The 15,081-nt window shown below is 44.6% G+C and overlaps 1 protein-coding gene across 1 annotated transcript in view; it reads left to right on the top strand.

The window, feature by feature from the left end:
* The first annotated feature begins 3,938 nt into the window (after positions 1-3,938).
* Positions 3,939-15,081, top strand: part of HPCA (hippocalcin) — a 39,480-nt gene continuing 28,337 nt past the window's right edge. Inside the window, exon 1 of the mRNA XM_088451208.1 lies at positions 3,939-4,260. The gene's annotated coding sequence lies outside the window, so the exon portion shown is untranslated. The remainder of the gene's footprint in view (positions 4,261-15,081) is intronic.

Raw genomic sequence — 15,081 nt, 5'->3', positions numbered from 1 at the left:
ACGAGCGTGCATTGTGATGGCCGCGATGGTCGTGACCATCGCGACCATCGAAATTGCGAGCCGGAGCCTGCGGTTGAGGTTTTCAACCGCAAGCTCCGGAGTGATTTTGGCTCTATCAGAGCCAAAATCACTCCCACTGACATCACTAGTGATGTCAGTGGGCCGGCTTTTGACGGGAGGCACGCCCCCGGCACGCCCACCAAAGGGGGCGTGCTGTCAATCAACATTGACAGCACGCCCCCTTTGATCGGACACAACGAGCGAAGGACTTTCCTTCGCTCGTCGCGTCTGGCGCATGCGCACGACGGAGCTCCCTCCGTCGTGCGCATGCTCAGTCCATAACATCGACCCACTTGCGAGCGGACAGCCGCTCGCGAGTGGGTCTGAATCAGGCCCTATGAGCGATTTTCGGCAGTCTGCACATGCGCCTGAGCAGGGCCGTAGCTAGGGTAGTGCAGCCGGTGCCATCGCACAGTGCACCACAGGTCAGGGGGTGCTGTTTGGGCCTGTCAAATTTCTGTTTATTATCATTCTCACTTGTAGCTTCCTCTTATTTCATCCCCAGCATCTCCTGGCCTCCCCTATCTCTTCCCTGGCCCTTCCCCATGAGGAAATTCCCCTTTTTTGGGTGCATTATGTACCTTTGAAAAATGAGGGGGGTGCCAATGCTCTTTCTGGCACAGGGCACCAAAAAGTCTAGTTACGGCTCTGTGCCTGAGTTGCACTGTGCATGTGTACATTACCGTAGTTGCTTGCATTTGCATATTTTCACATCGCAAATGCAGCAGCGGTAGCAGCATTAGCATACAACTCTGAATCAGGCCCTTAGTCCATTATACTGGGACCACTGGACTGGCTAGGTTGCTATAGTGGGGATGTAGTCAGGAAGCTGGCGGTCGAAATGATGACCGCCGGCTTCCCGACAGTGAAATCCCAGCATGGGACTAATGATAGGCGTCTAAATACCGACGCCTATCATTAGCCCCACGCCGAAATCCCAACGCCCGGCATACGGAACGTAGATAAGCCGGGCGTCGGGAGGTGATAGCTGTGGGGGGGAGGGTTAGGTTTAGGGACTCCCGGTGGTTCTTAGGGTCAGGCTAGGGGAAGGGGGTAGCGTCAGGTACCCCCTGGTGGAGGTTAGGTATAGGCACCCTCCCGAGGGGGTTAGGTTTAGGGTGCGGGGAGGGGGGGTAGGTTTAGGCACCCCCAGGGGGAGGTTAAGGGTTAGGCACCCCTAAGGGAGGGGAGAGGGGAGGGTTAGGGATCTTACTTACCTCTGTCGGAATCTTCTTGTGCTGACCTTCCAGCATCGGTATTTCATCCTCCGGGCTTAGGTCAGGCGGTAATTCATACCGATTCCCTATAGTGGCAATGGCACTGCTGCACTGGCTGTGTTATGGGTGGTTCTGTTCTTGCACACATAAATACACATATACAGTCAGGTGCATAAATATTGGGACATTGACATAATTTTCATATTTTGTCCTCTATTCACCACCACAATGGCTTTGAAATGAAACAAACAAGATGTGCTTTAACTGCAGACTTTCAGATTTAATTTGAGGGTAATTACATCCTTATCAGGTGAACGGTGTAGGAATTACAACAGTTTCTATATGTGCCTCCCACTTTTTAAGGGGCCAAAAGTAATGGGACTATCAACTCAAAAGCTATTTCATGGACAGGTGTGGGCTATTCCCTCATTATTTCATTATCAATTAAGCAGGTAAAAGGTCTGTAGTTGATTCTAGGTGTGACATTTGCATTTGGAATCAGTTGCTGTTGACTCTCAATATGAGATCCAAAGAGCTGTCACTATCAGTGAAGCAAGCCATCATTAGGCTGAAAAATCAAAACAAACCCATCAGAGAGATAGCAAAAACATTAGGTGTGGCCAAATCAACTGTTTGGAACATTCTTTAAAAGAAAGAATGCACCGGAGAGCTCAGCAACACCAAAAGACCCCGGAAGACCACGGAAAACAACTGTGGTGGATGACAGAAGAATTATTTCCCTGGTGAATAAAAACCCTTTCACATCAGTTGGCCAAATCAAGAACACTCTCCAGGAGGTAGGTGTATATGTGTAAAAGTCAACAATCAAGACAAGACTTCACAAGAGTGAATACAGAGGGTTCACCACAAGATGTAAACCTTTGGTGAGCCACAAAAACAGGAAGACCAGATTAGAGTTTGCCAAACAACATCTAAAAAAGCCATTACAGTTCTGGAACAACATCCTATGGACATATGAGACAAAGATCAACTTGTACCAGAGTGATGGGAAGAGAAGAGTATGGAGAAGGAAAGGAACTGCTCGTGATCCAAAACATACCACCTCATCAGTGAAGCATGGTGGTTGTAGTGTCATTGCGTGGGCATGTATGGCTGCCAATGGAACTGGTTCCCTTGTATTTATTGATGATGTGACTGCTGACAAAAGCAGCAGAATGAATTCTGAAGTGTTTTGGGCAATATTATATGCTCATATTCAGTCAAATGCTTCAGAACTCATTGGACGGCGCTTCACAGTGCAGATGGACAATGACCCGAAGCATACTGCAAAAGCAACCAAAGAGTTTTTTAAGGCTAAAAAGTGGATTGTTATGCAATGGCCAAGTCAATCCCCTGACCTGAATCCGATTGAGCATGCATTTCACTTGATGAAGACAAAACTGAATGGAAAATGCCCCAAGAACAAGCAGGAACTGAAGACATTTGCATTAGAGGCCTGGCAGAGCATCACCAGGGATGAAACCCAGCGTCTGGTGATGTCTATGCGTTCCAGACTTCAGGCTGTAATTGCCTGCAAAGGATTTGCAACAAAGTATTAAAAGGTGAAAGTTAGATTTAGGATTGTTTAGTTTGTCCCATTACTTTTGGCCCCTTAAAAAGTGGGAGGCACATATAGAAACCATTGTAATTCCTACACCGTTCACCTGATTTGGATGTAATTACCCTCAAATTAAATGTGAAAGTCTGCAGTTAAAACACATGTTGTTTGTTTCATTTCAAAGCCATTGTGGTGGTGAATAGAGGCCAAAATCTGAAAATTCTGTCAATGTCCCAATAGTTATGCACCTGACTGTAATTTCTCTCCTGACTACTTTATCTAATCCAGATCTGCAAAACTTATGCAACAAAAAAATTGAATGTGTCACCATTGTTTTTAGGATAGGCCAGAAAGACCCAATTTTTCCTAATGGATTGTCTCCTAATATATTATTAATAACATTTACTGTACCTATCCTCAATAATTTCGTATTAGTGATAAATTGGATGTTTCACAGTTTAGTTATAAATGTGACTTTTGGTCATGTCTTTATCTTGGAATATACAGTTTCTCCATCCAATAATCTGTAATATTGGAAAATCAAAATCTTATAATATTAAAGCCTAATCTTACCCCCGCCTCTGTTACAAAATATTAGTGCAGGCAATAGTGTTATGGGTAACGGAGCTGGGAATTGAATAATGCGACATTAACCTAGTTTTCAGGCATTAGCAAGACATTGTATATAAATAATGTAAGATAACCAAACACTGACTTTAATGCAGAGCATTATGTAAAATGTATTCTGCAAAGTTAAACGTGCAGCAAATATCCTCCCAAAGAGGATTTCTGGGCAGAATGGAGGCAGGAAAGCAGCAGCAGGTGCTGTGTGAGTGAGGGGATGTATGTGCGATGTATGTGTGTGCATCACTGTCTGTCTGCTCTGCCTGATGCTGCTGCTGCTGCTGCTGTACTGTGGTGCTCACAGACCCATTCAGTTTGTACTGAGAAGAGGACGGGTCCATTATGTACATAAAAGGGGAGCACCACATGTGTTATCATGTACGAGCCGGTTTCATGGCCGTTATGTGTCAGTTTCTCGCCTCCTAGCGAATGACAAGTACGGAGTTGGGTCCCATGAGGCGCGGTGGGTTGCCAGAGCCGGTGTGCCCGGTGTGGGTGTGATGATCGCTGCGAGCGCCCCCTCCCCCCCGGTGTGTGCGGTGCCGGCTCACGGCTGGGCTGTAAGCTGCTGTACAATCCGCTCAGCTGCTGCCGCCGCTGCTACAGGGACAGGAGGCTCTCAGTGACTGCTGCGGTCACACACCGGCTGGAGACGGGCGCACTGGGTGTCACCGGCTCATCATCATCAGCGGCTGGCAGAGAGCGGGGATATACCCGGAACATACACCGGCACACGGCAGCAGCAGGCACCGGGGCACTGGAAGATTACACCCTGATCCGAGGATAGGACACAGGGACAAGGTAATACTCAGGGACGGCCAGTGCGCGTAGCTCGTATGCACTGTTATCTAACCACATTATGAGGGTATATTATCTGTAGCAAATCTCATTTCATTTTTACATAGATCGTGTGTGTGTGTATATATATGTGTGTATATATATATATATATATATATATATATATATATATATAAAACATATACCTGTATACTTATTCATCTACCCGATGTAACAATCACAATTGGTTTAAACGACTGTCCCCAACAATTACTGTCAGGCTAAATATTATCAGAAAGACTTGTTAGATGTTACTGTCATTTGGGACTGTAGTGTACTCCTTTTTACTGTGCAGTTGTGCATATATAATGTGACTTATGTAATATATAAATAAATAGCTTAATAGTACAGTAGGGCTTCCATAGAACTCTATCAATGTAAAATTTCATATAAAATATATAGGAACAAATGGTGCGTATTGCTAGATGGCATATGTTATAGCAGAACGGATACTGTACCCGGTACATATCTGCCACTTCATGTGTAAATGAAAATATAAGGGGGGGGGGGGGGCATAAAAATTAGGTTATTCGGACTTGGTAAATGATTTTCTTCAGATCACATGCAAGGATGTCTTTTTATTTAAGAATGATGGACTAATTGGATAATTGCTGCCCAATCTTATTTTGCAACTCCAACCAAACATCATTGATGACTATTTGGGCTCTCCTAGGATCCCCCTCTCCCTGAGAGGTCACATCTGCTGAGTTTGGTGTCCAGAGATATTCTGCACATGCCAGCTGTGCTGAACAGCTGTACCAGACCCTGGGATAATCCCAGATCAGCCAGCCGGTAATGAATTCCCCTCACACAGGGAGGAGGGTGACATGACTGCATGGAACATGCACACATGTATCAGGATCAGGAATTTAGGCCCTGTATCATGAACACATGCCCCATATATACGCAGTTCTTCATTATATCGCTGCTTTGTATTCATTTAACATGTATCTATCAACTAATATGCCAACCCAAAAATAAATGATTCTATTCACTAATGACCTAAACTGGATTACTTTATTCTTTATTGTATCTATTACAGCTTGTGGCTATATTGTTTTAGAGGAAAAAATAAATGAGTCACTAATTACAAAATGAATACTCAGCACACAGTAAATGAACTCCAGGGTTTACATGTTTTAACTGTAAAACACGTGTAGCACATTTACATCTGCATCAACGTTTGCAGAATTGCTCACTCATAGGTGATGTCAGGTGCTTTCAGTGTCTGGTGTATGACTGCCCTGGGAACTCCTGTGTTTATCCTCTTCTGCCTGCACCTTCCCAGACCACTTTTATGGCAGGTGCAGGAGGTGCCTATACTATCCCACCTATAGATGCATTTACTGTAAATATTCATTCATTCAGGTGTTTTTATACAAAGTCGCAGAATAGAGGTTTGCATGTTCAGCAAAGTTTTATCCTGGATATTGGGAGCATCATTTGCCCTTGCTGCCTGCTGTTGTATTAGGTCCAAATTTCCTGTTTTGCTCCTATAGTCTGCATGTTTCACCATATACTGTATTTATTATAGCTCAAGGAGCACCTGTCACCAGTTCTACTTTGCATTTTATAGCATTTTTAATACATCTACAGCCATGGCCAAAAGTTTTGAGAATGACACACGTATTGGTTTTCACAAAGTTTGCTGCTTCAGTGTTTTTAGACCTTTTTGTCAGATGTTTCTATGGTATACTGAAGTAAAATTACAAGCATTTCATAAGTGTCAAAGGCTTTTATTGCCAATTACATTAGGTTTATGCAAAGAGTCAATATTTGCAGTGTTGACCCTTCTGTTTGAAGACCTCTGCAATTCGCCCTGGTGATAACTAAGTGGCTTGGGGAAATAAACATTGAAATTTTGAGTCCATGGCCAGGAAACTCCCCAGACCTTAATCCCATTGAGAACTTGTGGTCAATCCTAAAGAGGCGGGTGGACAAGCAAAAACTCACAAATTCTGACAAACTCCAAGCATTGATTAGGCAAGAATGGGTGGCCATCAGTCAGTATGTGTTCTAGAATTTGACAGCATGCCAGGGCGAATTGCAGATGTCTTGAAAAAGAAGGGTCAACACTGCAAATATTGACTCTTTGCATAAACCTAATGTAATTGGCAATAAAAGCCTTTGACACTTATGAAATGTTTGTAATTTTACTTCAGTATACAATAGTAACATCTGACAAAAAGGTCTAAAAACACTGAAGCAGCAAACTTTGTGAAAACCAATACGTGTGTCATTCTCAAAACTTTTGGCCATGGTCATCAGTGTGATTCTCAAACTCTGGGGGCGATTCAGACCCGGACGCTAAGCTGCACTTTCTTGCAGCCAAAAGGGGCCGGATATGCAAATTCCACGATCGCACTGTCTGGTCTAAGGACGCCCTTTATGTCTTAGAGAGTGACGGCAGAGCAAACGCATGCTGGTCTAAAGATGCCCACTTTTCTCTCTTAATACACGTCATCTCAAGGTAGTGTATGATTAATCAGAACCATCGAGAGCCATCGGAGCAGAACGCAGCGCTTGAGGTCGACCCTACCCCGCTGCAAGCAATGCGATCATTGCAGGCTGAAATACAACTAAGTGACGTGTACAATGACGTTTCCATGCTAATTATGGACGCTCATTAAATGCCGTTTTGATGCCCAGACACGCCTGCGTTCGCACCACCTCTACCCCGTTCACAAGCATCTTCCCCCTTTTACCACCCACAAACGGCACTATCTGTCACTCAAAGTAGCGTCCAGTCTGTGTACTACGAGCGCACAATTCCCGAGCACAGTGAGTGACTTGCGCCTGCGCATATTGACGCATACGCATGTGCAGACGGGCAACAATCGCCCATAGCATGCGTCCGCGGCTTAGCGTCCAGGTCTGCATAAGGCCCTCTGTCCTCAGGACTCCACACAGTTCACGTTTTGCAAATCACCCAGAAGGTGCACAGGTGTATTCATTACTCACTGACACATTTTAAAAGATCCACAGGTGGAGCTAATTATTTCACTTGTAATTCTGTGAGGATACCTGGAAAACATGCACTGTTTGGGGTCCTGAGGACCGAGTTTGAGAACTTGTGATCTAGATGATCAGTTATGTGTTGACTTCCTCATACTAGGTCATGTCACAGAGGAGAAGAAGCAGTGTTCATCTCACCCTTATCCATCCACCACTGGACCCACAACACTAGCCCTTAAAATTGTCCCTAACCAGGATTCAGAGTTATTGTGTTGGGATTAGGAGTAGGTCAGAGACCTTGACAGGAATAGGTATTTGTGCCACCATGCAGGGCAGGATTAAGGTCTGTGGGGGCCCCTGGGCAACAAACACACACAGTATATCTGTATATATAACTATACACACACTCATATATAGGTGTTAGTGTGTATATATACATATACTGTGTGTGTGTGTGTGTGTATATATATATATATATATATATATATATATATATATATATGTTTATTACATTTGCTTTAAAATTTAAAGTTACTGGAATATCAAGGTCATATATATATATATATATATATATATATATATATATATCTCTATCTATATATATATATATATATACATATATATATATATATATATATATATATATATATATATATATATATAAGACCTTGATATTCCAGTAACTTTAAATTTTAAAGCAAATGTAATAAACATGTGTGTGTGTGTGTATGTATATATATATATATATATATATATATATATATATATATACAGTATATATGGCTATATATACATTATGTTTGTGTGTATATACACACTGTATATATAGCCATATATACTGTATGTGTGTGTATGTGTATATATAATATATATATATATATATATATATATATATATATATATTCACACGTATACATATACATACACACACACTAAGGGCTACAGTACCTGTACCGCTGAGGTGCACCAAGAGGGAACCATGAGGACCTGAGTCAAGTCGACTCAACTCTTCTTTATGTTTTAGCCTCGGCTCCCTCTGTCTGTCACTGACTGCGGCCACCGAGGAGCTTCCTACAGTCAGAGTCTCGCGAGATGATGTCAAATCTCGCGAGACTCTGACTGTAGGAAGCTCCTCGGCGGCTGCTGCTAGGGATTGGGAGCAGCTGAGCCGCCGACGGACAATAGCAGCGCAATGGTGTTAGTAGCAGCGGTGACTGGGCAGTGTGTGGGGGCCCCAGGACGACCGCCCCCTTCGCCCTCTCTATAATCCGGCCCTGCCACCATGTCTCCTAACTCACCCCTACTGTAATCATTATGCTCCATAATACAACCAAAAAATAGTCTAGTGGACATCAGAGAGGCCAAAAATAAAAGACAAACCAGCTATAGCTCCCGCTCCACAGTCAGTAATATGACATGCACTGAAGGAAAGTGTACAGTCCAGGTAGATTCCATCTCCAGCAGCCATTGTATTAAAACCAGGGGACAGCATTATTTGTTTGTAGAAAATTTGAGACATAAAGAAAAAGTGCTGAAATGATAGCAAATAAGTAAGGGCTATAGGGCCTGATTCAGATGTACGCTATTCCGGTGTTTACACAGTTAAGAGATTATCGACTCGCATTCATCAAGGCACATCACAGTAGTCGCTCGCAGTGACCATTTACTTGCAGTGTGATTGACAATCAGGGACCTTTTGTGGGAGGTAACGCGGGGTGCTGGCATAGATCACAGGCGTGATGCAACCATTTTCAGGGATTTCCCTTATGCTGTGAAAGTGGATCCGGCCTCTCAGTACCCATTATGAGTAGCCATAGAATTACTCAGAACTTCAGAACTGTGACTGATGCTGCATCTTTGTACACAGATGATTGGATTTGCAATGCTGCAGGTGGGTGTCTCAATACATTCCCCGGCCTCTGCCACATTTGCATATTTTCACACAGCACCTGCTTAGTGTTCACTCTAGCTCCGGCGGCAGGCAGGGCGCCGGAGCTAGAGAGAGGGCACCTTTGTGCGTGCGCCCAAAAAGGGGTCGTGGCCATTGAAAAGGGGACGTGTCTATAAGATGCGTCCCCTTTTCGTTATACTTGGGGGCGTGCCAGGCACTTATGGACACGCCGGGCAGCCCCCAAGCGCTGCAGACAGGGAGAATAGATGCCGGGCACAAGCGCCCGGCGTCTACTCTGCGGCGGTGACCGGGCCACCGCACATTTCTCCACCCACGGGACACTGCGACTCGCGGGTGAAGACGGCACTCGCAGGCTGTGAGAGCAGGGCGCTTTTTGCCCTCCTTCTGGAGGGAAGGGTGCTTTTTGCCCTCCAGAAGGAGGGCAGGGCGCCGCACCCCGCTAAAACAGCCTAGCGGGAACACTACCTGCTTACGGGATCACAGCTGCGATAACATTAGCGTACAAATCTTAATTAGACCCATAGGGTTGTACGCTATGCCGATATTCACACAATGCCTTCGTGATTGAAGGTCCTGTGAAGACCCCTGCATTCCATGGGTGTTCCTGTCAGCACACTCAATCGCAGAACCACTGTCTCAGAGGCAATATTTAGAGAAAAAGTTGACCCGGAATCTGCGCAGCCCAGGACTCACTGGAGGAGTCAATGTGTGTCTGATGTGGCGTCGATGTTGGTGTGTTCTCAACCCCCAAAGGCTCTGCACACGCAGATACGGGAAGCGGTTGTAGCAACATTTGCTCAGTGCAGCACACCCTATATCAGGTTGTGGAGTCTGTTAGCAGGTATTAGTCTATTGTCACACATAAATTGTGATCGCGATCACAGCTGCCAATACAATGGTGTACAATTCTGATTCAGGCCCATTTGGGGTATGTGTATGTGCCTGATTCAATGTGACTGTTATGTCTTTATTTTTTTTTATTGCAATCAGGCTTAGTGAAGGAAGTTAATTTCACCCATTTTGCAGGATGTGCCAAGCTTTCTACAAACAAGTGGTGTTCACCCTTCACCCAAACACGGATGAGTCGCAAACAATTTAATATCGCACCTGCCTTCAGATTGGTCAGACACGATAGCCACTTAAACGTTTGGGCGGACCTTATGGGCGCCCATTCGCAAACAATTGAATTGGAGTCCAGCAACAGGGGTATAAAAAGTGGAATCTTAAAAGGAACCTCTCTTCGTTTTAAGATTCTTCTTGAGGCTCAAGAAATCTATCCAAAAATGTAAGTGCCAATAACAAAAATTAGGAGCCACAACCCCTTTACAGCAATATAGGGTATAGCTTTGTATAAATCACTTCCGTACAGGAAATGTTATTGATAGAAGTAATGTGACCATGACAAAGCACAAGGATGAATATTTTTGTGTAAGTCACACAAAGCTGAGGTAAATTATAGTATCCAGTTTAATTTACAATTATTCCTTATAGTACACCAGTAATGACAACAGAATTCACCCATATGTATGTATGTATGAGCAACTTCCATGTAACCAGTAGACAATTATGAAGCCAGACGTCACATTACAATTATAATAGCTGAGCTCATTCCATTGGCCTGCACTAGTATAAACTAGTGTACAATAACTGCCAGATTTGTTTCTGCTTTGTGTGTCTGAGGCCAATATTAATATGCTGAAATTTATCTGGTGCCAGATGTAAAACAAAATGCAAGTATATAGCAGCCCTATATCCTGTGAGGAGACTCTGCCATCTACTCCTGAAGCCTCAGTACTGACAGTTCCCGTTCTGTACAGCACCTGCTATACAAAGCAGTACTAGGTTCATCAGCATTCAGCTCCTTTACTGCTGTAAATTCCGATTGGTTCAGAACAGAAAAGAAATGTGGCTGCATTAGCCACTAATTGGAGGTAGAGAGACATGGGGGGCCTATTCATCATCAGGGGTTGTATCATCTCGCTGCGAGGGATATTTAAGTGTCCAACTTGCAGCGGGGGAAACTTTACACTGGAGCAATTCATCATTGCTTCGGTGCGGGTACAGCTGCTCCGAAAAGCAGCTGTCTCTGCGGTCGACTGACCCGAGGTCACACATGCGCAAAGCCGCCGGGGAAGTAGTGAGAAGGTGGCAAATGGATTCGCTCGGATCCCTCTTTGCATCCCCGGAGTGGGGATCCAAGAACAAGTGCCATCTGAAGATGGCGCTTGTTTACGCAAACAAACGGCGAAAACTTTGTTTTCAGAGTTTGCCGAATATCCGGTGGTCCGTTTGGGACCCCTGATGATGAATGGCCCAGTGACCTAAATATGCGGAAACTAGCGTTTCCGCATGGTTACCGGGTCATTTATCGTTTGAAGAATAGGTCCCATGGTCTGCTTACTTTTCATACAGCGCTGATAACCAAACAGTTCCTGGTTGGCAATGCTTAAGTACTGTAGCATGCCTGTCATTGGACTGGAAGCCACACTTCCTCTATAACTTTGTAGTTTCCAGTGCCTACTGGTGGACTGTAGAGTTCTAGTTGGTGGGCTGGCTGATCAAGCTATAAATATTTTTAGTTTTGGTCCAGTGTGTCAGCCAATATCTGACTGCGCACCATATACTATGCACCACTCATACAGAGAAAGCCCTTTAACAAATGCTCTCAAACTTCGAGGAATTCCATTTGTCTGCTAAATACATAGGACCTCATGGAGGTGAATAGATTTAGTATGGACAGAGCTGGGAGGTGGAGCTTTCTAGGTCAACTTAAATAGCAGTGTGAAAATGCTACATACAAAGACAGTCTGCATACAAAAACTATTATAATTGTACACCTTTATTGAGGTGTAAATTTCCACCAGTTAGCTGGATTTGTTCTAAGGGTTCTTTGTACTAAGACTTGGAGAGAGATAAAGTACCAACCAATCAGCTCCTGTGAATTTACAGGCTATGCGGTCTATGTACTAAGCCTTGCAGAGAGATAAAGTGGATGGAGACAAAGTAACAACCAATCAGCTCCTGTCATTTTTTTCAAACACAGCCTGTAAAGTGAGTTAGGAGCTGATTGGTACTTTATCTCTGTCCACTTTATCTCTCTCCAAGGCTTAGGGCCTGATTCAGACCTGCTCACTATCTGCGTACGCTCGCTGGATGTGTATGCAAATTTGTCAAAGTGACACCACTGGAAAGGAAAGCTCGCCAAGGCATAAGCACGCCCACCATGTCTTAGCGAGCGGTCACTTTGTGTGAGCGTACGCCCAATCGCACAGGCAGAGCCGCCCGCCAGCACACGTCATCTCCAGGAAGTGTATTAAAACATTGGTACATCGAGCACCATCGGATGCAAACACAGTGCTTGCGGTTGCTCTACCCTGCCGCAAGCATTGCGAGGAAATCAGTGTAAAAAAAAGGCAAGTGAACGCCTCTAAAATGGCGTTGAAGCACTCAGGCACGCCTGCGTTCGCATCTGCAACCCCCCGTTATTAGTGTCTTGCCCCTGTTACCACCCACAAACGGCCTCTCTTGTCACTCATTACTCTGGGCTGCCTTTGCAGAGCGAGCGGTATGCGATCGCAGTGAGTAGTTCGAGCACGCGCAGAACGAAACATGTGCATGCACGTACGCAAAACACCGGGCCGCTTGCGAGCACACGCATATAGCGAACGGGTCTGAAAGGCCCTTAGTACATAGAGCCCTATGTTTGAAAAGTGACAGGAGCTGATTGGTTGGTATGTTATCTTCATCCACTGTATCTCTTTCCAAGGCTTGTACATAGGGCCTGATTCAGAGCCGCTCGCAGAAAGCGAGCGCTCGCTCTGAATCAGGGCGGCCGCTTTTTTTATTTTTTAAAACCGGCCTCTTGGCCGCTCGCATAGCTGTGGGTGACCACCCACAGCTTTTGCGAGCGGCCAAGTGATGGTCACGACCATCGGGACCATCGGGCTTGCGAAGAGACCCTTGTGGTAGTTTCTCGTTCCTGCAAGCCCCAGTGAGCTTTCGGCTCTAACAGAGCCGGAAGCTCACTACTGACATCACTGGTGATGTCAGTAGGGCCGCCCCCAAACGGCAGGCGTTCCTTCGGGAACGCCTCCATCTGGCTAGCCACCCCTCCTCCCCGCCTACAAAACGGGGCGAGCTGTCGATCAATATCGACAGCCGTACCGTTTGTAGCGAGCCCCGGAGCGAGTGAATTTCTCAGACATATCAAAAGCTGCATACAGCCTCGTGACTGGTTCCCTTTATCTCATTCAGGGTCTGATTCAAAGCAGCAAATGTCTTTCTGCAGCGCAACTGCAACCTTATGCTAATGCTGCAGCTGATAGGATTCTTACAGAAAAGCCCACAGACTGCGTCATTATTTGCAATTTTGCGTATTAAGACACACCATCGGCTGCATACTGATTGCACCATCTAACACTGCACGAGCCCTATGGAGGCACAGTATGTCCATCTTAACATGACCAACGAAATCTGTGCAACTGTGGCAAAAGCTGCGTCTGCTGACCGCGACACAGCTGTATCTGGCTAGCCACCCTCCTGTTACCACCTAGGAATGCCCACAGAATATGCCTCTCTCTACGTCCAAATTTGTTCTGCGGCTTTTGGCGGTAACCATTGGGAAGCATGCACAGTGCCACTCAGACGCATGCAGTGCCATGTTTAGATTGTCAAAACACCACTGCAGTGATGGGTGAGAAGCTCACTGGGAAAGGGTTTTGACAAGCCCAACGTCCATTTGAAGTATATGGGTCCACGGAGAGCAGGTAAGTAAAACTTAGAATTTTATTTTTGAGATTTAGTTTTAATTAATCTTTAAAGTGGTGATATATATATTTTTGTTTAATGTATCCAAATATAAACTTAATATAATATATTGCATTGATATACTTGCACCTCGCTCTGTGAATTCCATTTAAACACTGTGGCATAGTATTTTATTCTTTGTAAAATCAGGACAATGTTTTGCGTTGCAAAGTGTTAAAGCCCTTCTGCATGTTTGACAAGCTCCTTAGTGACCCATAAATTCAAAATAGCAGAAGAGTAGGCAACAAAATATAGTTTTTACTCAGAAGGCAGATGTAACTTCACAGGACTTTCTTGCAGTTTCGTTACAGGGCTCTTTATTAAGACAGTGCATAGATTTATTCCTGCTGCTACCCATTCCTGATACTATCTTTTGCAAAGTTGTTTCCATTAAACCATGCAAATATTTAATGTGTATAAACAGAGTAAATGATGATCAGCATTTACAATTCATCTATTCCATCAATCTATAATAAATTCAGGTTATCAAGGAGTCAAAGTAATGTTGTATTTCAGACCGTTTCCTTCATGCAAAGTGAACACACTCGCGACATCTTTTTGTAATGTCAGTTTGTGAAAGTAAATTCACCTCCTGAACTGAACAATTGTATTGTTGTCATACACGTTGCCCACATTGCCCTCCACTATGCCACACAATGCCCCCAGTATTATGTCCACAGATCTCCCAGTATTATTATGCTTCACAGTGGCCTACTATGCCACACAGTGCCCCCAGTATTAATATTATATTTCACAGAGCCCTCTCCAGTATTATACTGGTGGGGGCACTGGGAGGCATAATATTAATGCTGGGGACATTGTGTGGCATAGTGAGGGGCACGGTGGGCATAATAATAGTGGGGAAGCACTGTGGGGCATACTATTATTACTGGCGGCACTGGGCATACTATTAATACTGGGGGCATTGGGTGGCACAGTGGGAAGCACTGGGGCTTAATATTAATACTTGTGGCATAATATTACTATTGGGGGCATTGTGTGGCATACTATGGGCACTGTTACACTGGGGGCATTGTCAGACATACTGAGGGCATTATGTGGCATAATGTTTATCTTGGCATAATATAATTCTATTGGTAAGGTCTTCTACA

This window comes from Taudactylus pleione, unplaced genomic scaffold, assembly GCF_031769625.1.
Source record: "Taudactylus pleione unplaced genomic scaffold, aTauple2 ptg000541l, whole genome shotgun sequence".
NCBI lineage: Eukaryota > Metazoa > Chordata > Amphibia > Anura > Myobatrachidae > Taudactylus > Taudactylus pleione.
This window is presented reverse-complemented; position numbering and strand designations above follow the sequence as displayed.